The sequence below is a fragment of the Balaenoptera ricei genome, chromosome 15 (genome assembly GCF_028023285.1).
Source record: "Balaenoptera ricei isolate mBalRic1 chromosome 15, mBalRic1.hap2, whole genome shotgun sequence".
Classification (NCBI taxonomy): Eukaryota; Metazoa; Chordata; class Mammalia; order Artiodactyla; family Balaenopteridae; genus Balaenoptera; species Balaenoptera ricei.
Window position 1 is genome coordinate 5,325,578 of NC_082653.1, and position 25,977 is coordinate 5,351,554.

At 55.7% G+C, this 25,977-nt stretch overlaps 1 protein-coding gene and 1 non-coding gene across 2 annotated transcripts in view; one reads left to right on the forward strand and one right to left on the reverse strand.

Annotated features, from left to right (window-relative positions):
* Positions 1-25,977, forward strand: part of PMEPA1 (prostate transmembrane protein, androgen induced 1) — a 58,084-nt gene that overhangs the window by 11,162 nt on the left and 20,945 nt on the right. The gene's annotated exons all lie outside the window — the stretch shown is intronic.
* On the reverse strand, positions 25,415-25,487 carry TRNAP-GGG (transfer RNA proline (anticodon GGG)). Its single transcript has one exon. It is a non-coding gene; the product is annotated as a tRNA-Pro (tRNA).

Sequence of the window (25,977 nt, forward strand, 5' to 3'; positions counted from 1 at the left end):
TGTAATTATGAGTCCAACTTCCAATCATCCACATAAATCTAGGCCCTGCCTGCAAGTGCATAATCCAGAAGTTGCTTATGTTTAGTTAAGGAATATTTCTTCCCGTGGCCATTTCTCTTCTGAAGTCTCCTTTTCTGGTTGATTCTCCGTCTGTGTGACTTGCTCCACTGTATCCTGTCCTCTGCATCACTGAATGAGGTCCTGGCTCGGGTGGGTATCTGTGGATCCCCAGTTCCTATAACTCTTTAGTTAGAGGAGAATTTAGCCGGTACTTATGGAGCCCCTTTGTGACTTTCAAAGTGTGGATCAGGGATGAGTGCATGGCATTTGAGCCAGCACTCCCCTTGCTGCCCGTGACAGACATTGCTAATCGATGCCAGCATGGGAGAGTGGCAAGGGCTGCAGAGCTCCTGGAAGGGGAGGGACTGCTCCTGCATGCAGCCACCGGGACTCCCCATCTGCTCGTCATGTCACGTGGAGGCCCTTGGGCTGCCTGACAAGTCGGGGACAGTCCCTACTATGAGTTCTAAGGCTGTGCCACCACTTTGATATGACCCAGGCCCTGGCTTCAGATGTCAGGCCTGGGTCCCTCCCAATCCTCTGGGCTCATTCATGGTGAGATCTGGAGTAAGCCCCCTACCCATGTTACTCTCAGCCCCCCAATATTACTTCATTTGTCTTTCTTTAAAATCGGGGTCACCAACTCAAATGTCACAGAAGCCTCCATTTTTACCTGGGATGCATGTTGCGGCATTCTTTTGCACTCTAGTGAGAATGAGCTCTGAACCCTCTCCTGGAATAGACCCAAGTGAGTGGGGGTGGGCTTCAGGAAGAAGAGGAAGAAAGGAGAGAAGCTGGGCAGTCAGTATTTGGGCAGTGAGCCCCCAGTGTCCAGCAACTTTGTCTGTTTCCTTGATGATTGCCTCAGTCGCATTGTGGCTTTTCGAACCCCGGCCATTCCTGCCGACAGTCACAGATGCTCACCAAGCACCTTGTACGCCCTCGGGGCAACCCCATTGGCACAGGAGGAAGCGGAGCTAAGGCACGTGCCAGGGTGCGGAGATCACCAGCCAGGAGCAGAGCAGGATTTGAACTTGGGCTACGGGACTCCAAAGTCTGTGCTTTGCCCGCTGTCCCCCCAGCTTCAGAACCGCTTGTCACCCGTGTAAGGCTGTGGCCGACTCCAGGCCTCTCCGCCTTTGCTCTCGGGCTTTTGCAGATGAGCCTGCGTCCTGTTCATCCCTCCTCCACACGCTCCCCTTCTTGGAATGGTCACCGGCGACGATCCCGGGGCTCCGTGCCAGCGAGAGCAGGAATCTGTCCCGTGTCGGGTTGCAGCTGACGGGAGAAAAGGGTCATGGTGACCTATGGGGCGCTGGGCAGGGCCTGGGCTCCCCAAGAGGGGTGCCTCGGGAGAGGGAGCGAGGAGAGGGTCCAGAGAGCATTAAGACTGAGGTCCCTTTCCAGCCTCCTTCTCAACAGCCTTTCTCCATCCTGCCGACATGGAAGCCCCGGGGGGTCTGCAACCCTGACCCTCAGGCGCACCCCAAGGCAGGAGTGGAGCTTCTTAAAGCTCCCCGGCTAATTCCAGGGTGTTGCTGGGGTTAAGCCGTGTGGGGCTGGGCCCCCACCCCATGCTTACAGATGGAGAAACTGAGATTCAGTCGAGGGAAGGGAGGAAATCCAGGCCAGCTTTCAGCCTGAAGCCTTTCTGTGGCTAATCAGAGCGCTGCCACCAATAACGTCATCATCGTAAGGACAGCAGGCTGGCGGGACTCTGTGCGAGCCAGGCCGCAGCTCACACTTGCACACGTCGCTGTGCGTTGGGCAGCAGGACCGCGGGGCCCGTGAGCCCTGGCATCGACCTCATCTTCCAGCGCCCGTCCTGTCCTTCCAGGGCAGGTGCTCGAGCAGCCGAGCGACCCCTGAGGCCTCTGCCAGCTGCGGTGCAGGGGGATGGCCTGGGGTCTGGTGGGTGGAGTGGCGGCCCGGGGCCCGGAAGTTACCGTCTAGTTCAGGGGATGGTAGGGGCACCTGGTTTCACCAGGATCAGGCTGGGCACCCAGGGCCCTGGCTTCCTCTTCTCCCTGTGGCTGCCGGACACGCCTTAAACCCACCCTTCAGCTTGAGCTGCCCCTGCCTTTGCCTTCTGGGTTCTTGGCTACCAACGTGTGGCTTTCTGCTTCACCAGGGGTGGCACGTCTCTTCTTGAAGGGTATCTTTCCCAGGGGGTGGAAGGGAGAATCACACAGAGGCAGGAACAGGGCACTGGTGGGCTTGCAGTTGAAGGCGGAATGTTCCAGACAGAAGATTTTCTCATCACTGAAGCCCCCGGTGAGCCCTGCTCATACCTCTTCCCCTACCATTTCTTGCCTTCTCCTCCCTTCTTAATTTTGTTCTCTGTAAAAGGGGCTTAATTGAACCCTGAGGCTCTTGTGAGAAGGAAGGCACTGCAGAGACCCAGTCAGACCTCACCAGCTGTCCCTTCCCTTCCCTTCAGTTGTTAAACTTCCTCTGCGAACCTGCACTTCCCCTGCTGTGACGTGTCTATTGAGGTATAATTCATAGACAGAAAGTGCACAGACGTACGTGTGCACTGTGTTGAGTTTTGGCCGGTGTCTGTGCATGTTACCAGCGTCCAGATGGAGACGAGGGACCTTCCGGCTCAGCACCAGGCCCCCTGCCCCTCCCAGTCTGTACCTGCCCCTCCCAGTCTGTACCTGCCCCACCCTGCCCCTCACCGAGGCAGTCACTGCAGATTCAATCACAGAATCTCGGAGATTTAAATTTAATCTCAGAGATTAAATTTTCTGAGTGGAGAACTTTGCATAAATGCAGTCACACTGTATGTTCACTCTTTTTGTTTGGCTTCTTTCACTCAGCCTCCTGACTTTGAGATCCATCCATGTTGTGTGTCTCCGTAGTGATTCCTTTTGATTTCTGAGCAGCATTCAGTTGTGTGGATGAACCACAGGGCTGCCATTCAAACAGGGAAAAGCCCCGTAAAAGGGGCATGTGGACCCAGAGGAATGACTATCTAAGGGTGGAATTCCAGGCACCTTCGTGGGGAAGAGGTTTTTTTTTTTTTTTTTTTTTTAAAGATTTATTTATTTATTTATTTATTTATTTATTTAATTGGCTGCGTTGGGTCTTCCTTTGCTGTGCGCTGGCTTTCTCTAGTTGCAGCGAGCGGGGGCTACTCTTCATTGAGGTGCGAGGGCTTTTCATTGCAGTGGCTTCTCTTGTTGTGGAACACAGGCTCTAGGCACGCAGGCTTCAGTAGTTGTGGCTCACAGGCTCAAGAGCGCAGGCTCAGTAGTTGTGGCGCACGGGCTTAGTTGCTCTGCGGCATGTCGGATCTTCCCGGACCAGGGCTCGAACCCGTGTCCCCTGCATTGGCAGGTGGATTCTTAACCACTGCGCCACCAGGGAAGCCCAGGAAGAGGTTTTATAACCTGAATCTGAGCCCCATAAACGGCCACTTGGGGCCTGGGCATCTGTCCAGCCCTAGCCAGGGAGACTCAGGGTGGTGGCAGAGGCTTTGGAAACTCAGCAGGCTACACCTCTGCCGCCACCTGGCACGGCCCCGCCAGCCACTGATGCCAGCCCGCCAGCCCGCCTCACCTGGCCCGCATTCCTTTGCAGGGAATGAGGATGTGGGTGACCCCAGACAGGTATGAATCATGTCTGGGGGAGGTGGTTACTCAAGCAGAGAGCACCCAGGCTGAGTTCCTGCCGGCTGACGGACGGCTTGGACCTCGGGATGGAGCTGTATGTCCTGGGGGTTGGGGCATGCCTCACTGGAGAGTGTGGGGCTGGCAGACGGGGTCCCCGACACGGGGACTCGAGCATTCCCTGAAGAAGAAAAGGATACCCACAGAGTGGCTTCAGAGGCAGAGTGCCAGTTTAGAATCGTGGCTACGCCACTTACCAGCTTTGTGGCCCCCAGGCCTCGGTTCTTCGTCTGTAAAATGGGGATGTTAGTAAGTGTTCTGACTTTTTTGGGGCTGTGTGTGACAGACAACACATAGCTCACTACAGGTATTTAGTGAATGCCAGGCACCATGCTACACGCAGTTTTGCAGGAGCCACCGTTACTAGATCTGTTTTTCACACGGGCAGACTGAGGCTCAGAGGACGGAAGTCACTTGCCCAAGGGTACACGAAGATAATTGGCCGAGCTGGATCTGGAACCCCTTGACACCACTTGGGTCATAACCACCTGACCTTGTAAGTTCAAAGAAATCGGCAGACCCAAAGCAGACTGGCAGCCCATGAGAAAATTTTAGATGGCATGTGGACGGGTATTTCATATTTAATAGTTATATTCTTAGGTTAATGTATGTTAAATGTAAATAAGGAAGAACGGAACAAGCAACAAAAGCACATCATCGATTTCATGAGTATTGTTCAAAACAAGGCTAAGTAGTAAAAGTGAGTCGATTGAATATTTATTTTTTTTAAATATCAAGGAATTTAAATTCCTTTAACGGGGTATTTGGAAATGGCAAAGGTCAGGAAGGCTGGTTTACGTGATGTTTAAGATGCGCGCCCCAAGGAGTCCTCGGGGGTCTTTAATAAGCAATTACAGACTCACGGCACCGCCTGCAGAGTAGAAGCACTTTGCTCTTTGCCCCTCTAAGGTCACCCGGCCGTTTGAAGGTCGGGGTCAACTCAGTTCTAATGAGATCTAGGTCACGGGGTCGCGTCATGGGCGGGAACCCGAGGGGAAGGTTCATGGGTAGAGAGTTATGGATGGAGGGGAAACTCTCATCCTTCCCCCAGACAGACAGCTCTGAGCAGCTTCCGGCAGGTGACGGGCCCCAGCTTTATCCTCAGGAAGGTGCTAGTGGGGAGAAGCAAACCCATTGCCCCACCAGATCTCAGGGCCGCCACGTGGTTTGCAAAGGAGTGCCCTGGGACCGGGGTGTCCACGACCTGCCCTGCACAGCTGTGTGTCATCCGGATCTCGGTGTGTGTTTGAATCAAGATTTCTATGTTCCGTCTTTGTAATGGGAAAAATCTCCTTAACTTAATTGCCCTACGGTGCCTGAAATGATTTGATGTTTTGCAGAATAGATCTGTGATTTATTACGTAGCCTCCTAATGCACCTTTTTGGCTCTGGGGAGAGTGAGACACAGTGGGAAGAAAGGGAATCACAGGGCCCGGTGGGTTCAGCTCCGGCCGGGGCCTCACAGGGGGTGTGGGCTCCTGATGGGCACCTGCCATCTGCTGGACACTGCCCTCTGGCTGAGATGCCCCCAACATCACCTGGTCACTGCTGGGACATGTCCCATCGTTGGGGGAAGTTCTGCCACCTGTCTGGCTTGGGGTTTGGCAGAGCTGTGCTTATTTCTACTATTTTCCAAACAGTTTGCATGTGGAAATCCCCTTGTGGTCCAGTGGTTAAGACTCCGCGCTTCCACTGCGGGAGGCGTGGGTTCCATCCCTGGTTGGGGAACTAAGATCCCGCCTTGCCACGTGTTGCGGCCAAAAAAATAGAAAAAAATCAATCAATCAATCAGTGTTAAAAATAGAAAAAAAAAACAGTTTGCATGTGACAGATGATGGCAGGAGCTGTTTGAAGACCCCACGTGAGACTAGAATTGAACCTCTTAGTGGTGTCAAGGTTCCCTGGGGGCCTGACCCCGTGAGGCTGCTCTAGCTGACGTGTGAGCTAGGCTTCTTCCCAAAGAGCCCCTGACTCAGAGACCTTCCCGCACCCGGACCCCAGGTCTCAGATCCTGGGCCTGGGTCTGGTCCTAAAGAACTGAGAGGAAAGGGAAAAGAGGTGGCTCCTTGAACCCACTGACCCTACTCGTGGGGCAGAGGAGAGCGCACGGCCCTGGTCCCAGCCCTCCCTGCTCATCTGGGGCCCGCCTCGTCCCTGACTACCTGTCTAGGAATTTTTATTGCAGGCCACAGAGGCATTGCAGCTTGGCTGGAATGTGAAAGATCCTGGCTGTGCGTCGGGCATCCGTAGGTCCTGGCCCCTGGGCGGGAATGCAGGGGCGGAGGCACCTGGCTTGCTCACAGGTGAGCATGGCCGACGTGGTACCGCTGCTTCGGGCCCCGTCTGGCCTTGTGCTGCCTCTTTGGGCCCTGATACCCCTCTGGGTAGTTTTTGCTTTGACCATTTCCCCCGAGACCTCAAACCACAGCAAGGACTAAATCAACAGTTGATTATGACCAAGCGTGAAAGCCGGGAAACTAGTCCTAAGAGTTACAGCACTCAGGCAGCCCCACCGTGTCCCCAGGAACGCGGCCCGGGACTCTCCCTGCGATGTGGGATCCTCCCGACGCCCCTGGCAGGCAGGACGACGATCATTAGTCCCCGTGTACAGACGCACACGTGCTGAGGTTGAGAGGGCGCGGGGCTTCGGGCTTGTGGCTGCTGAGGGGCAGGGCCGGGACCTGAACCCCGGCAGCCTGGCTTCAGCTCCACTTATTTATGCGTGTGGGCTACGGGCTTGGCCAAGGGACAGTTATGGCCCCTTGTGGATCTCATCAGCCTTGCCGGTCAGCACTAGGAAGGAGGGATGGTGGCCTGGGGTTCCCAGAGCTCTGCCTTTTCCCTCCACCCTGGAGAGTGTCCAGGTGAGGCGGCAGTGGACAGAGGGGCCCCAGACTCCAGGCTTCCGCAGGCCACCCTGCCAGTGGGTGCCGAGCTAGCGGTGCCAGCCGGCGTGGGAGCGCCGTCCTGCCTCTTCTCCATCTGGCAGCCTCAGCCCTCGAGGAATTCCTCCTGCGGCCAGGAGTGGCCGTGTCATCCCCTGCCGGCCACAGGCCAGGTGGAGACCGGGCTTCTCTGAAGGAGCAGAGGAGGGGGCTTCTGGGGGGCAGGACCAGGCCCTTTCTCCTGGCTGCCCCGTGGTTATCCGCCCCGCCCCCATGATTGCACGGGCACATCTGATCTGCCCTGAAGCAGCAGCATTGGGAGTCCTTGGTGAGGCCAGGCCCAGCGTGCAGGCAGTGAGTGGTCACTGAGGACCCAGACCCAAGGAGGAGAAGGCATGGGTCTGACCGCCGCAGCTTAGGAGAGGGTCCTTGGGGCCGCTCCCGCTCTCGGAGCTTCTGCTTCCTCCTCTGCACAATGGGGATGGTGAGAGTCACCCACGCTATGGGGTCCTAGTGAGGATTACAGGAGAGAAGACATGCTTAGCTGAGCGATGGGCGCCTCGTAGATGCTTAAGAAATGCAGCCTCTTCTGTGGTTTAAGACGTGGCCAGTATTGAGGGAGAGATGGCTACACCAGCCCCCCAGGACCTGCCTGTGAGAAGGGAGGGGAGAGTGACGTGGAAGCCCTTGGCTCCGGTGGGTAAAGTTAGACAAGACCTTGAGGCATGAGTAGGAGTTCTACCCAGGGAGAGGTTTCTCCTGTGAGATTACAGGTACCAGCCCCTCCCAGGCGCACTCAGGGTTGTGTTCAGCCCATTCGCCAGAGGAAGTCGAGGCACAGGTGCCCACGGCCGTGCAGTCGGGGTGGCATTAGAACTGAGGCCACGGGCACCAGCGAGGTGAGTCTGGGCCCCTGTGTTGTATGTGTGTCAGGGACAAAACCTAGACCAGGAGACGTGGACCTGGCCCCAGCTTGCTCTGCACCTCGGGCCGGTTTCTTCCCTGCTCTGGGAGGGTGGAGGGTGTGGGCATCTGCCCGTCTCCACTCTGACCTTTTAGTTTTCCACAGCAGAGGAGTGATTTCTTTGGGGGGAAAAGTTCACCCTTCCCCCTCCCATGAGGGACCAGGAGAGGAGTTCTGGGGAATGGGAGGAGATGTTGCCTCAAGGGGGCCTCTCCAGACCCCACCCGTGGGCCTGCCAGCCTGGGCTCCCCCAGCACCTCCTTCGCCTTCGCCTCTACCGGCCCAGAGATCCTTGATGACTCAGCCCTGCGGCACCGCTGGGGACCTTGACCCTCCTGAATCCGCCCCTTCCCCTTGAGAGCCTGCCCAGGGCTCCCGACCAGCGCCCCACTCAAGGCATCTGTGGGGCATCCATCTGTGGGTGCAAGAGCCCTTGGCCCATCCTAGGGGTGCTGGAAGGCTGGATGGGGTGGGTGTGTCATCTGTAATTTTGTGCTCATTTAGGAACCTTACTGACGGGTAGTTTGCCTGAATATTTCATTCCTTCATTCGTGAATTCATTTGACACATTTACTGAGCACCTACTATGTGTTGGGCCTAAGGCTCTGGAAGTTCACAGCCATGAAAAAGGCAGACTCACTTGAGTGGGGCAGACAGGAAGTAAGGAAACCAATGCAAGTGTAACAGCTTTTCCAAAGTCTCACAGGAAAAGGGAGAGGCGGGCCGGGGGGCCGGGACCGTCGTCCTCTGTTTCCTCTGCTTTTCCATCAGCCTTGTAAACTGGGGTTATCCCGTGGGACCAGTGCAGCCCGTTTTATCACATGCATTTGTTCTTAACTCAGATATGGAGCTGAAAAATAGGAACTTCACGACTTTCCCTCTGGGGCACTGATCCAGAAACCTGGGGTGGGCCAGGAATCAGCATTTTTGTAAGTTTTCTTGCAGGAGATACAGATTCAAGAACACAGAGTCCTGGATTCTGATCATCTGGGGCCCCAGCAATGCTGGCGTCCAGGGCCCATCCCCAGGGGTCCTAGTGGCTCAGGGCTGGCCTTGAAGCCTTTGTCCCCTCTCTGAGGTTTCCTAGAACAGATAGATGCCAGGCAGTGGAGTCACAGGGCTGACCCGTGTGCTTGTTTTTCAAGCTTCTGCTCGTATTTCCAAAAGGACCCCTCGGAACGCCCAGAGCAATGTATACCAGCCCTAAAGAGAGAATGCTGATTTCACAGTGAAAATAGCCTGGTTCTTCTGATAGGAAAAAGTGATATGTGCTCCTTATTTAAGAAAAATTCGAAGAATTTGATAAATGACAAAGACAGAAGTCTAAATGCCCACAGCCCCATCACGTGGAGATGAGTTTACTCCGCAGGTCTGTTTCGAGGCATCTGCACTGCAGGCTGATGAAGGGCAGGTAGCAGTGGTTGGAGGGATGGGTGCAGCCCCCTCCCCTGCAGCGGTTTTTGCGAGGGGGAGGAAGACGTCCCTTCCAGCTTGCCTATGCCTCGTCTCCTCCCCTGAGACACGGGGTCTGAGGCCCGCCTGGGGACCTCCTGCTGATGCTGGCTGCCTGGACAGCAGTCTGCGCCTTCACCTCTGTAAAATGGGCTGATGCCCATTGGAGGGGCCAGGCCAGCGCCCGGTGGCCCTCAGCTGCTATGGGAGATGCAGCCTCTCACCTCTGGGGCTCACATCAGCCGAGTAGCGCTGCTTCTGTATCCATTTGATATCGCAAAGCTCCTGAGTCAGACTTTCATTGAATTGAAGGTCCTTGCTGGTAAAACATGGTCTGAAAAACCACAGATCTTATTTGAGCCTCTTTTTACAGACAGTGTGTCTCAGAGGCACAGAGAGGGTGAGTAGGAACATGGAGTCACACAGCCAGTGTTCACCACCCAGCTGTCGAGAAACACGTCCCCTCCCCTACTCGGAGCAAGGCTTTCCAGATGCCGGAAGACGCCAGGGTCCCTGCTGGGGACTCTCCACCCTGGTCCCCTCAGCCCAGAATACACGTGAAGCGTCTAAACTGATCATGATAAACAGCTGACATTTATGGACACGCCTGGATTCAGGCGCTGCTCCGAGGCCTTCCTTTGAATTAGCTCCTTGAGTGAATTAATTTTTTAGTGACGGGCTAAGGAATTCCCTGCATTTCGTTTGGAGATGGCGTGTCCAGCCTTGGCAGCCACCCAGGCTGGGTCCTCGGGGCTGGGCTCTGGCCACATCTCCGTCCCAGGAGGGACAGGCAGCGAGCGTAGGGGACCCGAGAGGTGTCGGGCCTTCACCACGCCCCTCCCGCCCCCCCCCCCCCCCCCAACGCCCCAACCTTTCCGCCTGGTAGGCCAGGCCTCCGTCCTGGTCATACAATGCCCCCTTCTCACATTCAGACTGGCGGTCTAGACGCTCACTCTCCCTTTTGTTCTGGAGGGTCAGGGGTTGGGGAGAGGCCCCAGAGAGTGGGATTTGGGCCGAGGCAGGAAGAAATCTTCCCCGAAAGAAGAAAGGGGTGGGGGTGGGTGAAGAGACACCCATTTCAAAGGAGACAGCCCATTGTCTCCCCTGCTCGGCCAGTGACCAGCCTCCCAGCAAAACATGCGCCGATTTATAATGATGGGGGCAGCTCCCGGCAGAGACGCGCCGTGAAACCCGATGGAGCTACGCCCACTTGGGCCTGTGCTCCCGGAGCTGCCCAGCGGACGCTGTCTAAATAAAGCCCTGCGGCCCATGCCAGGAGATCTGGGCCAGGCTGCCAGCCAGATTCCAAGGGCAGTGCTTGGCCCGGCCCGAGCCCAAGAAACCCCGTGGGAAGAGACACAGCCATACCACGTCCCCCGGCCTCCAGCCGCCACCTTCTCGGGGTGCTCCCGATGTCTGGGTGCTTCGTCAAGGGTGGGGCCGACCAAAACATCACTAAGATGCGAGCCCAAAGCCACCTTGTCCTGTGGCCTTTGATGACAGGAAGCTCATTGCCTGGGAGCTGGCACTGCCTGAGGAGAGATGCAGAACCTCCAGTTTGAAGCTCAGGTTCCAGGCCTGGTTCTTGGCTAGCAAAGTCTGTAACCACTTAGAGCCTCGGTCGCCTCGTCTGTAAAATGGGGACACACATAAGATTGTCCACATTCCCTGCCTGGCGCCAAGTGAGTGCCATCCCTCTTGCTGTTGGTTATTGTGACATTGTTCAGTCTTGGGATGAGCCCCCTCCCCTGGGGAATTCAGAGGCAGTAGGCAGCCTGGGAAGAGGCCATCGCGGTTAGGAAGAGAAGCATCTTCGAGTGGAGGATGGCACTGGGAGGTAGGGACAGCCGTGGAGGCCCGGGGCTGGGGTGGGGGGCACATGCCCAGGATGGGAGGAGTCCGGCCAGTGGTGCTCGGCTCGGCCCAGGACTTGGTGCTGTGTGATGTAGCCAGTCGCTTGCCCTTTCTGAATGGCGTGTTCTCACCGGGAGGCCCCTCCCAGCTCCGCTGTGCTGGGGAGAAGCCCCCAGAATCGGGGTGCCACGTGGCGCTCATCACCCACTCAGGCCACAGTACCTGTTGGCCCAGCCTTGGGGAAGGAGAAGCAGGATTTCATCTCAGGGATGAAGATTTCCTGCTGAAGCCAGAAAAAGTGTGCAGTGCCTTTGGGACCTTCAAAGCCGCCATGGTGGCTGGAGCTGATGGGTGAAGAGGGGGCCGTTAGAGCTGGGAGGATGGGGTCTGATCTCGCCTGGTTTCAGGGGAGTTCGGGGAGCCCTGCAAGGGTTTAGAGCAGGGGAGGGGGGCGGGTAACAGGGTCCAGTGGACGCCCATCTCCAGCTGCAGAGTGGAGAACGGGCTTGAGGCAGGGGGGGCAGCGAGGGGCGGTCCTGCCAAGGTCCGTGATACCAGGGATGACAGTCGGACCGGGTGTAAGGGGAGGGAGGATGGGCTCAAGGTTATGGTGAAGACAGAGGTTACAGAAGGACCTGGACCACTAGGCTGACCTCAAGGTGCTCAGAGCTGAGGGCAAGACAGAGGGACACAGGACCCGGGATGGTCAGGGACAGAGGCTGTCCCTGAGCCTGGTGAGGAGAACTTGGTCTCCGCCCCTGGGCACTTTCCTCCACTGGTGAAGAGAGCTGCTCCAGCCTCTCAGGGGCCTTCTGGGAGGCCCTGGGGGTCTGAGATGAGTTTGGGAAAGCAGGACAGGGTGGAGAGAGGCAGGCAGAGTAGGAGCCCATGTGGGCAAAGGTGTGGAGAGAGGCTGGACATTTCTGTGGGTGTTTGTGATGAACCCTGGGGCCCAGCCCATCAGTGGTCCTCCCAGCTGCCCTGGACCTTGTCCTGCAGGACTTCCCCTAGTTCCTCCCCGTATTGTATCATTTCCTTTCAGGTCAAAGACTCGCCACGACTATGTTTGGAAAAGACTTGGCAGAAAACATTTCACTGACTTCCTGGGACACTGGGGACAGGAGGCTCCCTGAGGCCTGCGCTGGGCTCGGGGAATGTGCAGTCATTGATTAGTAACGGCTGCTGTGGTTGCCAGATGAGAGTGGCAGCAGGTGTGTGTAGGAGGGACTCACCAGTGCACGAAGTATCTGGGTTCTTTCTAGTCCTGGCTGGGTCACCTGGGCAAGTTGCCTCCCCAGTGGCCCTGGCCTTGGGGTCCAGCTGTTAAATGGCACTGCTGACCCAGCTGGCCTCTGCCATCCTTCCAAAGCTTCAGCCGTATCCCAGGCACAAGAGACCACGGGCTCCCGTTTCCCGTTGCCTCGGTTGAACCCCTTGACCGAAGACAACACCTTTCTTTTTTTTTTTAATTTTTATTTATTTATTTATTTATTTATTTATGGCTGTGTTGGGTCTTCGTTTTCTGTGCGAGGGCTTTCTCTAGTTGCGGCAAGCGGGGGCCACTCTTCATCGCGGTGCGCGGGCCTCTCACTATCGCGGCCTCTCTTGTTGCAGAGCACAGGCTCCAGACGCGCAGGCTCAGTAGTTGTGGCTCACGGGCCCGGTTGCTCCGCGGCATGTGGGATCTTCCCAGACCAGGGCTCGAACCCGGGTCCCCTGCATTGGCAGGCAGACTCTCAACCACTGCGCCACCAGGGAAGCCCGACAGCACCTTTCTACACCCCGGCGTCATGTCCCCCGCGGCAGTAGGTGCCTTGCAGAACCTCCACACCCGTGGGTCTGGGTGAAACCAGAGGTTCTGCCCACGGACGGCGGAGCCTGTGGGCTGTTCACTGTGGGAGAAGCAGCCTCTGGAAAAGCAGTTATTAAAAATGAGTCTGGAAACCAAAACCAAAAAAAGGGAGGAAACACTCCATTCATTAGTCCTCTGACATATAGCCCACAATCAGTCCCCCCTTGATTTGAGTGGATCGGGGTCCCTGCAAGGACCAGCGTGGGAGGCTGCTGAGGCTTTATGTCACCGGCACGCTGACCTCCCTGGTGGACAGTGTAGACAGCTTTCACTGGTGAGCCTCCCAATCCTGGCGGTGTTTTGTTTACGGACCGTGTGCCTTGTGTCCTCACTTTCTCCTCCTCCCAGCGTGTGAAGGAGGCCGGTACCCACTTCACAGATGAGGGCAGCGAGGCCCGGACCTGGGACTGGGCCTGCGGGATGCTGGGCCAGTGGCGGGGGCATTTAATCCTCACGACAGCCCTTCAGGGCAGGTGGCCAGGACCCCGCTGCACAGGTGGGGAAACAGAAGCTCAGAGGGGCAACCTGCTTTGGGCCACGTAGCCTGAAAGCGGTGGAGCTGGGGTTTGCTCTGTGTCCGTCTGGCTCCAGGGTCTGGACTCGGCACGTTTGAGAGAGAAGGGAGGACAGAAACCCAGCACCCTGGCAGAGAAGGCAGTGAGGGTTGATGGAAAGAACGACCCCGCGTTGGGCACCCAGTGGGCACCAGGCCTTCCTCTAGAAGTTGGCAAATCTGAATTGAAGAGACCGGAGACCCCACATCGGGGACCCGCCCCGTCTGGCCGCCCCAGGTCCTGCACACGCCCTGGGCTGGGGCCCACGAGCTTGGGTGCGGTTTCTCCTCCCTCTGACCTGACCTGGCCGAGTAGAGGCACATCCCTCTGGTTTTGGGGGCGTTTGGGGTACACTGAACGTGTCCAAAGGATGCACCCCTGAGGCCGGCCCACCCCCGACACCGTCCTTGCCTGGGAAGGGAGGACATTTTGCCTGTTTTGCTGCGACTCTACAGCAGGGGCAAGGGCCGCTCCTGCAAAATGCACAGTTGGAGATGACACCGAATTCCTCCTCCCCATTTATTCTCGGTGTCCCGTCCCCCCCCCTCAAGAGGCAGGTGGAGACAAGTTCTCATCCCACCCACAGCCCGCGCCCATGCTTTTTAATGTAACCCTGCCCAGGCTGGGCCTTAGCAACATTTCAGCAGCCGGCTTCTTAAAACAAGAAGAGCGAGAATTATGTGCCGGTGGGCCACGTACGGTCCTCTTCTCCAGGCAACCTGGAGGGCGGCCCAATCAGAGATGATGTGTTTTCTATTTCTCCGGGGCGGCCCAGGCCCCTCCCCGCCCCGTCCACCCGCAGACCCCAAAGCAGACCGTTAACTTAGCATTTTCATTGAAGTCCATCTGACAAATGGTTTCGACGGAGAAAGCAACACTGCGTCTTTAAATGGCGACTTTGTCAGCGCGTCTCTGGGCGCCGTAAAAAGTCCTTTGTTATCTGTGTCTAGACAGCACGCCAGCGGGATATTTGGTCTGCGTGAGGGAGAGAGATCTGACAAGGTTGAATTCATTTACCGGCTTATTTAAAGCAGAATTTCCAAACACTTGCTCATAAACTGTTTTCGGCCCAGACTCCCCCGGCCTCCCCCTCGCCCACGCTGGCTTTTCTTGTTTTTATAATTTTTCGCCTGTTTGGGCGGTGAGCGGGTTGCAGCCGGGTGCCCTGGCGAGGAGGAGGTGAGGGGTGACCGGGGGCTTGCGGCTTTTTTCTTTCTTTAATTGTCCTCTTTATGACTGTCTAGACGCCCTGCAGATGTACGTTCGCAGGGAAATGGCTTTTCCCTCTGGTTACGGGACACTGAGTAGGAAGGTTGCAGAGCTCCCCGCCCCCCACCATCTGACTGCCCTCCCCCTGCCCAGAACCTTCTCCCGCCATCTTCCCTCCCTTAACTTAAGGCACTTCGCCTTCTGGCAGCGTCTTTGTGTTTATAACACATTTACTTGGCTGTGCTAATTTTATACCGTCACCAAAAAAAAAAGAGAGAAAGTGACATCCAGGTTTTCTCCTCTCTGAAGGGTGGGCCGAGACCCCTCCCATCCCGTCCCCCAACTTCCCCCTCTTCTTATCACTCTTTGGCATTCCTTCCCCCAGCCCCTGGGGCATAGACTAATAAAACGAAACATATAGGCATAGACTAATAAAACGAAACACCAGAAGTTAGCTTTTTAAGGATGAAAATATCAGGGCAACTTGAATGGGGTCCTAGGTTTTAGTTACTCAAAATAGATGAATTCATTAACCTCGTTGCCATAGCGACTAGGTGATTGTTGCCTCAGTAAGAGGGAGCAGCCTTTGTGGCTAGAGGGTCTCCAGCCCCCAGACACCCATCGCCAGCCCTGCAGGACCTGAACCTGCAAACAGGCGTTGTCCTGCCAGGACGGGAGAGTGGGTGCTCTGGGCAGTTTCCAGACCCTGCAGTGCAAGTTGGGCGTGGAGGCGGGCCAGGGCGGTGGAGGGGGGGGGAGTCCTTCTCAAAGTCCCCTCCCCTTGGGGGCAGCCGCAAGGCCCTGGCGTTAGGAAATCGAGTTGCGTTGCAGTCCAGCTATACGTTAGGCTTAGGCCGGGAGGGAAGCAGACACCAGACCTCCCGTCTGGAGCGGGGGAATGTAGGACGGAGACAGGGCCGCGCTGCCTCCCTGCCCGCCCCCCCAAACCAAACGCCACAACTTGCCCCCCAGAAAACTATTGTCATCGCTGTTGACCTGGCTGCAAAGCCATAAATTTCCACCCTCCGCCCCGCGGTCATCAGTCGGCCCTCTGGGTTTTACATGGTAGGGGGCACAAAAGGTGGGGAGGGGGTTGGAGGCGTCTGGCTGACCAGATGTCTCCTGGGATCCCTGAACTGCATCTCATTTCTGCCAGGCCAAGCAAATCCAGCATATCCATCTACTTCCTTGAGTGGTGGGGGGATTGGACGTTTCATCCGCAGGAGATGGGAGATAAAGTACTCAAAACACTCTGGGCTTCTCGGCCCCATCCTTTCATTTCTTCCCCCAAACAGACAAAACCCACAGGCAGAGGGACCTGTGACACTGCTGCTCCCATTGTTCCCCGGCCCTGGTTTATTACCGGCTTTGTGCGGGCAGCTAAACGACGGCCGAAGGAGAACTGGAGCGCTCCAAGCCTGTCCTGGTCATCGTCTTAGCCTGAAAATCTGTTAAGTCCAGATCTATCAGTTCTGACTTGTGACTGAATTGTAATATTTTGAGTTCCACAGTCACTGGGGTCTCTCCCCGCTCCCACGTTACTATAACGTATGTCTTGAAGGAGAAAAATCCAAAATGAAGGTCAGGGACCTTTTTTAAAACTAAACGAGAGCCCAAAACAGCATCACCAGGTCTGTACTACGTGCAGACGCACCGCTGACCCTGTTCCCTCCTCCAGGCTCCTGAGCAGGGACGGTCCTTAAGAAGGATGGGCTATTAAATACCAGATCCTCAGGCTGGCAGACGTGTCTGTGCTGTAATTGGGTCTGTCTTGGAGTAATTAAAGGAAAATGATTATATTAACCCAGTCACCAAGCCATCGTGGCATAGAGAAACGAGTGCCACCGGTATTGATGTTCACTCCAAAAGTTGGCCTTTTTCAGCACATCAAAAATGCACTCTTGGCTTGAGTTTGGGGGGACCTTTTTTTTTTTTTTGCATTTTTTTTTATACTTGATCATATGTCTCCTGGTCTTCTTTTTCCTTTTAAAGCGCAGCGGGATCCCCATTCCCTCTAAGACAAGCAGCTTCGGTTCACACAGGGAGATGTGAGCTTTGAAAGCCGAGCTTAAGGATGTGCGTGGCACAGATGCCCCAAGAGCCTGCAGCTTGAGAGATGAGATTGAAAAAAGTCTCGTGTCTAAGTCTCAAATCTGGGAGGCCTGGCCTTGTTTTTTTCTTCTTGGGGAAGCTGCAGTTTCAAGACGGCCTTGGTGTGCTGCCTTATTTAGGAGGCGAATTGCTGCTCATTTGTCAGGCAAAACAGATGTGGTAGGGAGACAACATCTATTTTCATAATTCGAAACAAATCTGGTGGCCGCCTTCCTTTTCAGCGGGGCCTGCTCATCTAGAGAGCCCAACTCCCCGGCAGCATTTAGCAGAAATATTTATAGCTCATCAATTGAACCTTTCTTCTTCCAGGAGAAGTTGGTTTCTGCTGGCGGCTGGGAACACTGACTCTTGCAGGCAGCGGGTGCTTGGCAGAGATTTGTTTTAATGGAGGATCGGGGGTACCAGCCAGCCAGAGCAGCTGTGCTTCACCCCATCAGCGGGTCTTCTCAGAGTGGGCTGTTCGCTAAGGAGCCCTGCTTTCCCGTCACCGTTGGCACCTCTTTGTCAGGAGGGGCAGTTGGAGGCTGGTCTTGGGGGACCCCTCTGGGCAGGCAGCTGGCACCCCCGACACTCCAGGAAGACCCAGGACCTGGGCCTCTATCAGTGGGGAGTTCGTGCTTAGGTTTGCAGGGTAACTTGGGTGTCATTGCCCCATTTTATGGATGAGAACACTGAGGCTCACAAGAGAGAGACAGCTCGCCCAGCATCATGTGATGCGTTGATGGTGGAGCTGGTCTCCTGGCTCAGGGGCAGGGTACAGAAATGACCCGGTTTGTTCAGATTCTGCTCAAGCATTCATTCCCAACTGCAGCCTTCCGGATACCATAGCCCCCAGCTAAACATAGCCCGGTGTCTGCGTACATGCAGTTTATGGAGGGAAAGAGGGTGGCCCCAGGGTTTGGGGAATTGGCCGTTGTGTGTTCATCCACCAGATGGTTGAGCTCCTACTGTGTGCCACTGAGGCAGCTGGTGATGGACAGTGGTGACCGAAAAGGGTCTGTGCCAGTCCTCGCGGAGCTCAGGCGCTCACGGGGAGCAGACAGTACTTTCAGGCGCTGGTAATGCCAGGGTCACGTGACCGTGCCTGGGGGCGTGTGCTGGGCGGGAGCTGAGAGGCCTCTCAGAGGGGCTGACACACATGCTGACATTTGAGGGATGAGACCCAGCCAGCAATGGGAAGATGTGGGGCAGAGAACCTCAGGGAGAGGGGAGATGGTGAGGGCGTGGGGTCTGCTGGCCGTGGCACCTGGTGGAGGGAGAGATGGGGTTCAGTCCCCTCGCCTGAAAAACGAGCGTGGACCAAAAAGTAGGGGAGTTTCTGATTCACCTGGGAGAGCCACAGATGATGCAGTTCTGCAGGATGGTAACCACTGGGGACACCTGGACGAAGGGTGTAGGGAGATCTCTCTATAGTATGTGAATCTATAGTTATCTCAGAATAAAAATTGTGTTCTAAAAAGCGGAAGATCTGGCAGGACCCCTTCCCTTCTCGTTGCTGGGACCACCCTGGTGCGGGTCCCTTAGTATCCTTATCATTGTAGCCCAGGAAGAGAAAACATGGATAGCTTCTCTCTCGTGTTCACCTGCAAACTGTCGGGTGGAGGACTGGGGGCTCTGGGCAGCTTGCACACTGCCCCTTGTTGCCCTGGCAGGAAGGAGTCCCATGCAAGGGTCAGGGTGACTTCTGGGCCTCACACAGGCAGCTGGTTTGGAGGGCATGGTGGAACCCAGTGAGGCAGGGTTTCTCGTAACCACCAGAAGTTGGAAACACACACATCTCTTGTCTGTCCTGCCAGCACCTGGGGCAGACATCACTAATCACTCACAGCACCCTTTGCTGTGGGCCTGGACACAGCCTTACCCCTGTCGGTGGTAGAACCTGGGGTGGATGAGTAGGGTCTCGAGGCCCAGGAGGACTAGTCGTGAAGATGGCCATGCAGAGGGCCATCTTCCCAGCCAGTCAGAGGGCCCTGCTTTGCATCTGGAGGCTATCCCCCAGGCCACCCGGGACATTGCAGCTGCCTGTAAAGACTGAATGAAGACACTGTGTTTCTTTGAGGTCCCTGAGCTTATGGTCTTTGTGTTTGGGCTAAAGGTCCCTCAGATAGTGACTGCTGTTTGCACAAAACGCAGAAGCCAGAAGTTGTCATAGACCCCGGTTTTCCTGCAGATTGACATCCCGTTCCAGAAATCCCCTTTATCACTGACCTGGGCCCCGCCCATGGTTGGTTCCTTCTCCTTCCTGCAGAGAAGGGCCTGTAAACAACACTGGGGCTGCTTTCCCTCATTTTCACTCATTTACTCCTTTCACAAGCACTTACGAAGCACCTACTGTGCGCCTGGGACAGGAGATGCATCTGTGATCAGGAAGCTGCTGCAGCTCCAACCTTCAGAAATTTACAATCCAAGTGTTCAGTGAACAAGTGCTTTTCCCTCATTTGTCTGCGTTCACATCAGATGTTTAGACTGGGCTGTTGATAGTCTTTAAACCAGCCGTGTGTAACTTAAGCCCTTGACACTGTCTCCATCCTGAGCCTAATGAGGACTCTCGTGTTGCCTGACTACTGTTTAGGGAGCAGGTTTTATGTACCAGGCACTGAGCTTGAGATATTACCTATCGTCCAGAGTTTCTCGACCTCGGCGCTAGGGGCACTGGAGCAGGATAATCGCTTTCTGTGGGCGCTGTCCTGTGTGCTGTAGGATGTTTAGCAACATCCCTGGTCCCTTTACCCACTAGATGCTAGCAGGACCCCCTTCCAGGTGGGACGACCACAATGTCTGCAGGCATTGCCAGATGTCCCCCGGCGGACAAAATCGTCCCCGGGGAGAACCGCTACCTATACCCTCAGGGCCTGCCCTTGAGGTGGCTGTGTGAGTGAGGGCAGGCTGGCAGTCTGTCTCTTCATCTGTCAGATTAGGCGCTGACAGGACATCCTGTCAGTGGCTGGTTGGGAGCCTTGAACGATAGAATGCACTTAAAGCTTGTAGCACAGCCCAGCCAAGCCATCGTAACTGGTGTGTCTGATGGGCAGAAGTCATGCCTCCCGTTCACGCATCCAGCCAGGTTCCCTGGGGCTTTCGGTGACCGTGAGGCAGTCTCCACGCCACCTGGAAAAGACAGGCAGCGTCATGGTACGTCGTGCTGACCCCCACCAGGTAATGCCGGTGTGGGCGGCTGGTATCCAAGGGACTGGGAGGCTGGCGCCGGCCCCTCCGGCCTTGCCCAGGTAGCTCTGTGACTCTGAGCAACTCTCTTCCCCTCTCTGGTCCACCCTTTTTGTTTCTGACCCATGTTGGGGGTTTCCAAGCTGCTGCCTTCCCCAGAGGCCCAGCATCTCACAGGCTTGTCTTCTGCCCAGCCTCGTTCCTGACCCCGGTCACTTCAGGGTTCTCTGAACCACTCAAGGTCCCAGGTGTCCACCCCTTCCTCTCCCTTTCACCTTAATTAGTTTAAATATTAGGCTCCGGCATTTGCTTTTACATCCGGGACTTGAGTGTAAGAGTTTATTTGAACAAGCGGATCCTCCACTAAAGGAGTGAAAAGCCTGATAGAAATCGACTGATCCACAGCAGCGTGATTGTAAAACACACCAAATCCTGCAGGTCCCTGAACGCAGCACCGGGGGAGGTCGACTCAGTCGTGGACGTGGGGGCCGTGTGCTGGTTTAAGGAGCTTCCACGGCGATTCTGATGTGTGGCTGTGTTCGGAAAATCAACGCTGGAAAGTGGATCGTTTCGAAACTCACACTTTCTGTGCTGCTTCTGCGTGCACGCACACACCCAGGCACCCCAGAGAGGCTCGTGTACTTTGCCCGGCCCCAGAGCAGCTCACTCCACTTCATGCCCTCACTCCGTGGCCCAGAGGCATCAGTCTTCTTTCTTCCCCTTGAATGTGGCAGACGTTCCTGCCTCAGGGCATTTGCACTGGACATTCATTCAGCCAGGAGTGTTCTTCCCCCAGCTCTCTTCATCTTTCAGGTATCGGCTTGAAGGCCACCTCCTCAGAGGTGGGTCCCTGACTCCCCATCCAAGGAGCGCCCCCCTTCCCAGGCGCTCCCCCCATCACCCTCTGGTGCTGTCTTCCTAAACACCCTTAGCTGTTGGTGCTTATTTGCATATTTATAGCTCAGCTTTGGCCCCTCCCCAGTCGACTTGAGCCCCGTGGCAGCGTGGGAGCAGGCGTTGCTTCTCCTGAGCTAGCACAGGGCTGGCCTGGACCCCCAGACGCGGAGGGACCAGCGCTCATCACAGGTCAATTCCGGTTCCGGTCAGGTTCCCTGAGTAGACAGGTGAGCAGTATTTGAGAGGACACTCAGGTGTCTCCCAAGACGCCCGTGTTGTTTGAAGATCCCTGCAGCTCCTGACTCTTCTGTGCCCGAGATGGCGACTGGCAGCAGTTTGCAGTCACTTCGTCATCGGCGACACGTTGATACTTAACAATGATGCTTTACCTTGGGGATACCTGACGCTTTGACCTGTCGTATTGGGGTTATTGGGTTGTATTGGGGATGCGGTGATACTTTGGGGAACCCAAGCTGCTCTCTCTCCCTTTGGGACAGAAGTGGGAGGTGCTTTGCTCTCTGCTGCGGGGGCGGGGGGAAGACAATGCTTAGAGGTTACTTAAAATCTTCTTTCTTCATTTCTAAATTTTAAACGGCATGTTTAGAATTTAATCTTCAAACCTGGGAGCCAGACCTGCAAGTTGAGAGATGACAGCCGAGAGATGGTTTCGTTTGGCTGGCTGCAGCAGCCAGATGGCAGATGCTGTGAGCGGGAGACGGAGCGAGGCCGGGGCAGGGGGGCGGGGGGGCTTCTGTTTCGGCTCTTACCCCTCCCCCCGAAGTAAGCCATCCTCCCAGCACCAGACCTGGGCCGTGCGTGCCCCGGGGATCGCTTGAAGCAGCTGGCATTGCCCTCTGCCAGGGTGATGTAGGGCCCCAAGAGACAGGGCCCCCCATACTCCTCACTTTTCTTTTTAAACTTTTAATTTTGAGATAATCGTAGATTCGCATGCAGTTGTAAGAAATGATACAGGGAGAGCTCTTACACACGTCCCCCGGCTTCCCCCAGTGCTAACATCTTCTATGGCGATGGCCCAGTATCCCAGCCAGGAATCGGCATTCAGTACCATCCATTGACCTTGCTCCCATTTTCCCCATTCTCGTGCACTCATTTGAGTGTGCGTTTGTGTGTACCTGTGTGCATGCTTAGTTCTATGCAATTTTATCAGATGAACCACTGGCAACCAGCAATCTGTTCATCTCTATAATTTCGTCATTTTGAGACTGTAATATAAATGGAATCATACAGTATGTAACCTTTTGAGATTGGCTTTTTTTCACTTGGCATGACTCTGAAGAGCCACCCAGGTCATTTTGTGTATCAGTAGTTCATTCCTTTCCGTTGTTTCCGTGCCACGGAGGTACCCCAGTTAGTTTGACCACTCACCTGCCGAAGAGCATCTGGGCTGCTTCCAGTTTGGGGCCGTTACGAATAAAGCCCCTGTGAACATTCACGCACAGGTTTTTGTGTGAACGTAAGTTTTCGTTTCTCTGGGCTAAAAGCCCAGGAGCGTAATTGCTGGGTCGTATGGTAGTTGCATATTTCGTTTTGTGAAAGACCCTCCACTTTTCAGCAACACGCATCCATCCTCTGGCCTGCGGGGAGAGATGTGAGTCCCGGCGAGTGGACCTTGGACGTGAATTCCTTCCTCCTTCAAATATTAATTGAGGGCAGCGTATGGTGCCAAGCATGGTGTTACCCTCCAGGGATTCAGTGAGAGCAAGGTAAACAAGGGCCTTCGCGTGGAGCTTTCTTGCTGCTGAGGTGAAATCAGCAATAAACAGCCATCAAATCAGTAAAGAAGATAGTTACTCTTACACGGTGCTGTGCTACATGCCAGGTACATTACAGTCCTCAAGCAGGCCAGTGAGCGGGGGCTAGCCTTTGCAACGCCCCCTCACTGCAGATGCAGATAAAGAAACAGAGCCACGGAGAGCCATGGGACAGAGCGGATAATCCAGGCTCCTAACTGTGCGCTATGTTGCCCCCCATGGCCAAGACAGGCCACGAGGAGATGCAGAGTGTGGTGGGAGGTGAGTGCATTTGGGATAGGACGACCGGGAGGCCTCCCTGAGGTGGGAACATGAAACCTCCCAGGACAGAATTGCACGTGCAAAGGTCCTGGGGTGAGAACAGGGAAAAGGCCAGCATGGCTGGAGTGCGGTGAGCACGGGAAGGAGACCAGAGGCACAGACATGGGGTTGAGTGGGCGTTGCAGGGCTTTAATCTGAGCGTGAGTCAGGGATTCAACCGGTGTTTTTTAAAGATTGCTCTGGCTGCTGGGCACAGAGTAGACTGGGGAGGGGTGTCAGCGTGCAGTGGAGGAAGCAGGGAGATGAGGGAGAACACGTAGGCAAACCTTCTGCTTTTGAGGGAGGACCCCTAAGTCTCCTCCAGCCTCAGCCTGGGAAGACCCCCGCAGGCTCCCCGTGAGCTCCCTCTGGAGCTCAGCGTAGGGCAGAGTCTCCCCGTGGCTGGATCTGCATCTGATGAGCCGTGAGGGCAGGAAGAGGACCCCCGCCGGCCACCCCCTCGAGCATCTGGACCTGGACCTTGGACTCCCCTGTGGGTCTGTCTCCTGGTGACTTTCCTGGTTTCTCTGTCCTTCTTGCCTTTTTCTCTCCTCCCTCTGTCCACGCCAGTTGTTATCCCACAAATTGAACTTGCCTGCTCAGCATCAGTCACTCCGGATCGCTGACGAACATGTGCGGACGCTCTCGTGTCCCTCACACCTGGTCAGGTGGGGCTGCCTGCTTTTTAGTCTAATGACGGCCACCATTTATTATGCACTTGCTGTGTACCAGTTAGTGTTGGGAGAGCTAGGACACGTCTACTAGCTCAGTTAATCCTCAGCAATCCTGGGAGGTGATACTGTTACTGATCCATGCTTTACGATGGGGAAGCAGAGCAAAGGGGGCCAAGTAGCCGCCCAGGGTCACACATACGGGAAGTGGTAGCTCCTGGACTCAAATCCAGAGCCGGGCCGCTTGTCTCCCACGGCTTTGCTCTGTCCCCATCTCAGTCCCCATCATGAGCTCTGCTTCCTTCAGAGAACAGTTGTTCGGAACCTTGGTCTTTCCATTGTTTGGGATTTTCTGCTGCTGGAAGATGTTCAAAAGGAAATGATACCAAGTGCTGGAATAGCCTCGCCCGTGGGGTGGGGACCGGGAGAGGCAGCTGGCGTCTGGGAGGCTTGTAACTGCCCTCTGGGAATTTGTTTTGCTTGTCGCCTGAAAAGGAGAGAGGAAGGGACTCATAAGAGTCGCAGGGAAAGACTGGACAAATTTAGACCCCAGACAGTCACACACACACACACACACACACACACACACGGGAGACACCCAGAAAGACAAACAGCCCGAGAGAAGGCCATACGAACGCAGACAGTCAACGATGCGAGACAGACACACAGACGCCCTCAGACAGACCCAGACTCGCAGGCCCTCGGAGAGAGGCAGAGACAGACGCTGGGGCTCCCACCTGCTGGGGGAAGGGGGTCCTGCCGTGGTGACGTCACTTCCCCCATCCGAGCTCTTCCTGGCCGTGGGCCCTGCCCAGCCAGGGAATCTGTGCAGTGGCCGACTGTCAGTGTGTCCAGCCTTGTTTCCTAGAGCCCACGCCCCCGGCCCCTGAAACCTGTAAATAAACTCCTGGGCCAGGGCTCTTCCTCGGGACCCGAGGCCCACATCGAGGTGATGCACCACCTGCGTCCCCAGGCCAGCACGTTGGCACGCGTGTCACCTTGCAGCCCAGCCTGGCTCCTGACGGACTCGGCCTTTGCCGGCTGCCGCTCTCTCTACGAGATGAGAGGAGGTGAGAGAGAGTGAGGGACCACTTCAGCCTGGGGCTGCCGGGAGGCGGCGGTTTGTGGTGTGGCTTTGTGCTGAGTTTCTTGTCGGGAGAGGGTGGCGGTTAGGACACCCGGCCCCGCGTGGAAACCTGTGTGAGCGTGAGCGTGTCCCTCCCTGAGCCTCAGATTCCCTGTGCCTATAACAGGGGGCCCATAAGACTAAGCCCCCCGCCCAGCCCTGGAGCTGCTGGGGAAGCTCCATGAGATGAAAAGTCGGACCCGGGAAACACAGGGAGTGGGGGCCACACCTGTTGTTGTATGCGTGTGTTGTTAGAACGGCCTTGGGAGAGTCCAGACCATTGATTTCCTGTCCCAGAAATAAATCCACCCAGGTTTCTGAGGGCACATGTTCGAATCCTTTCGCCACAGAGAGCAGGATTTATTTACCGCCCTGGAAATCCTCAGCTCCTGGGGCCTGGCTCTGAATCCCCGGGGCCTGGTGCACAGTAGGTGCACAGTGAACGCGTGCCCCTGGAATGAACGAGTGGGACTGAAAAGTCCCTGAGGTTGGATGTAGATGACAGAAGAGAACGTCCCTCCTGGAAAATAAAATCACATGCGCCCTGGGAGATTGCGGGCAGGCTGCTGGCTGTGTTTCTGTCCCCGTGGGTGCACTTGTGTCTCCATAGGCCCATCCCCACCTCCCCACCCAGGGCAGGTTTCCTGCCTCCACGGCTTGTAGTTGATTTCCCTACATCAGCTCCTACTATGCAAGGTGCCAGTAAATTGGGTTCTGGTGAGGGCTTCCTTCCTTACTGGTAGACAGGCCACCTTCTTGCTGTGTCCTCACATGGCCTTTCCTTGGTGTGTGTGTGCGGAGAGAGAAGGTGAGCTCTCTGGTGTCTCTTTTTTTTTTGGCCACCCCGCACGGCTTGCAGGATCCTAGTTCCCTGGCCAGGGATTGAACCTGGGCCCCGGCAGGTTCCCAGTCCGAGTCCTAACCACTGGACCACCAGGGAATTCCCACTGGTGTGTCTCATAAGAACACTAATCCTACAGGACCAGGGCCCCACCCTTATGACCCCATTTATCCTTAATTGCTTTCTCGGAGGCCCCATCCCCAAATATAGCCACACTTGGGGGGTTAGGACTTTAACATACTATTTTTGGGGGACACACATTCAGTCTGTAACACAAGGTACCCTTCTGCTCCAAGCAGAGGATTTGGGAAGGCAGGTGAGAACTGCCACTCCTTGTAAGTTGATCTATTAGCACCAGCCCCCATAGTAGCTATCACTTTAGGGTTTGCTATGAGCCTGGCACATCCAGGTCTACACCTCAAGCCTCTGCACTGCTCTGGAGGTTCCAGGCTCCTTGCTTTTTGGCTGACTATGTATTGACCAATACAAGTTTCTTTGCTGCCTGAGCACCGTGGTGGACCAGACACCAGCGAGAGACCAGAAAAGGGGATTCCCTCTTCCTTGGAGCTGGGAATCCCACATGGCAATG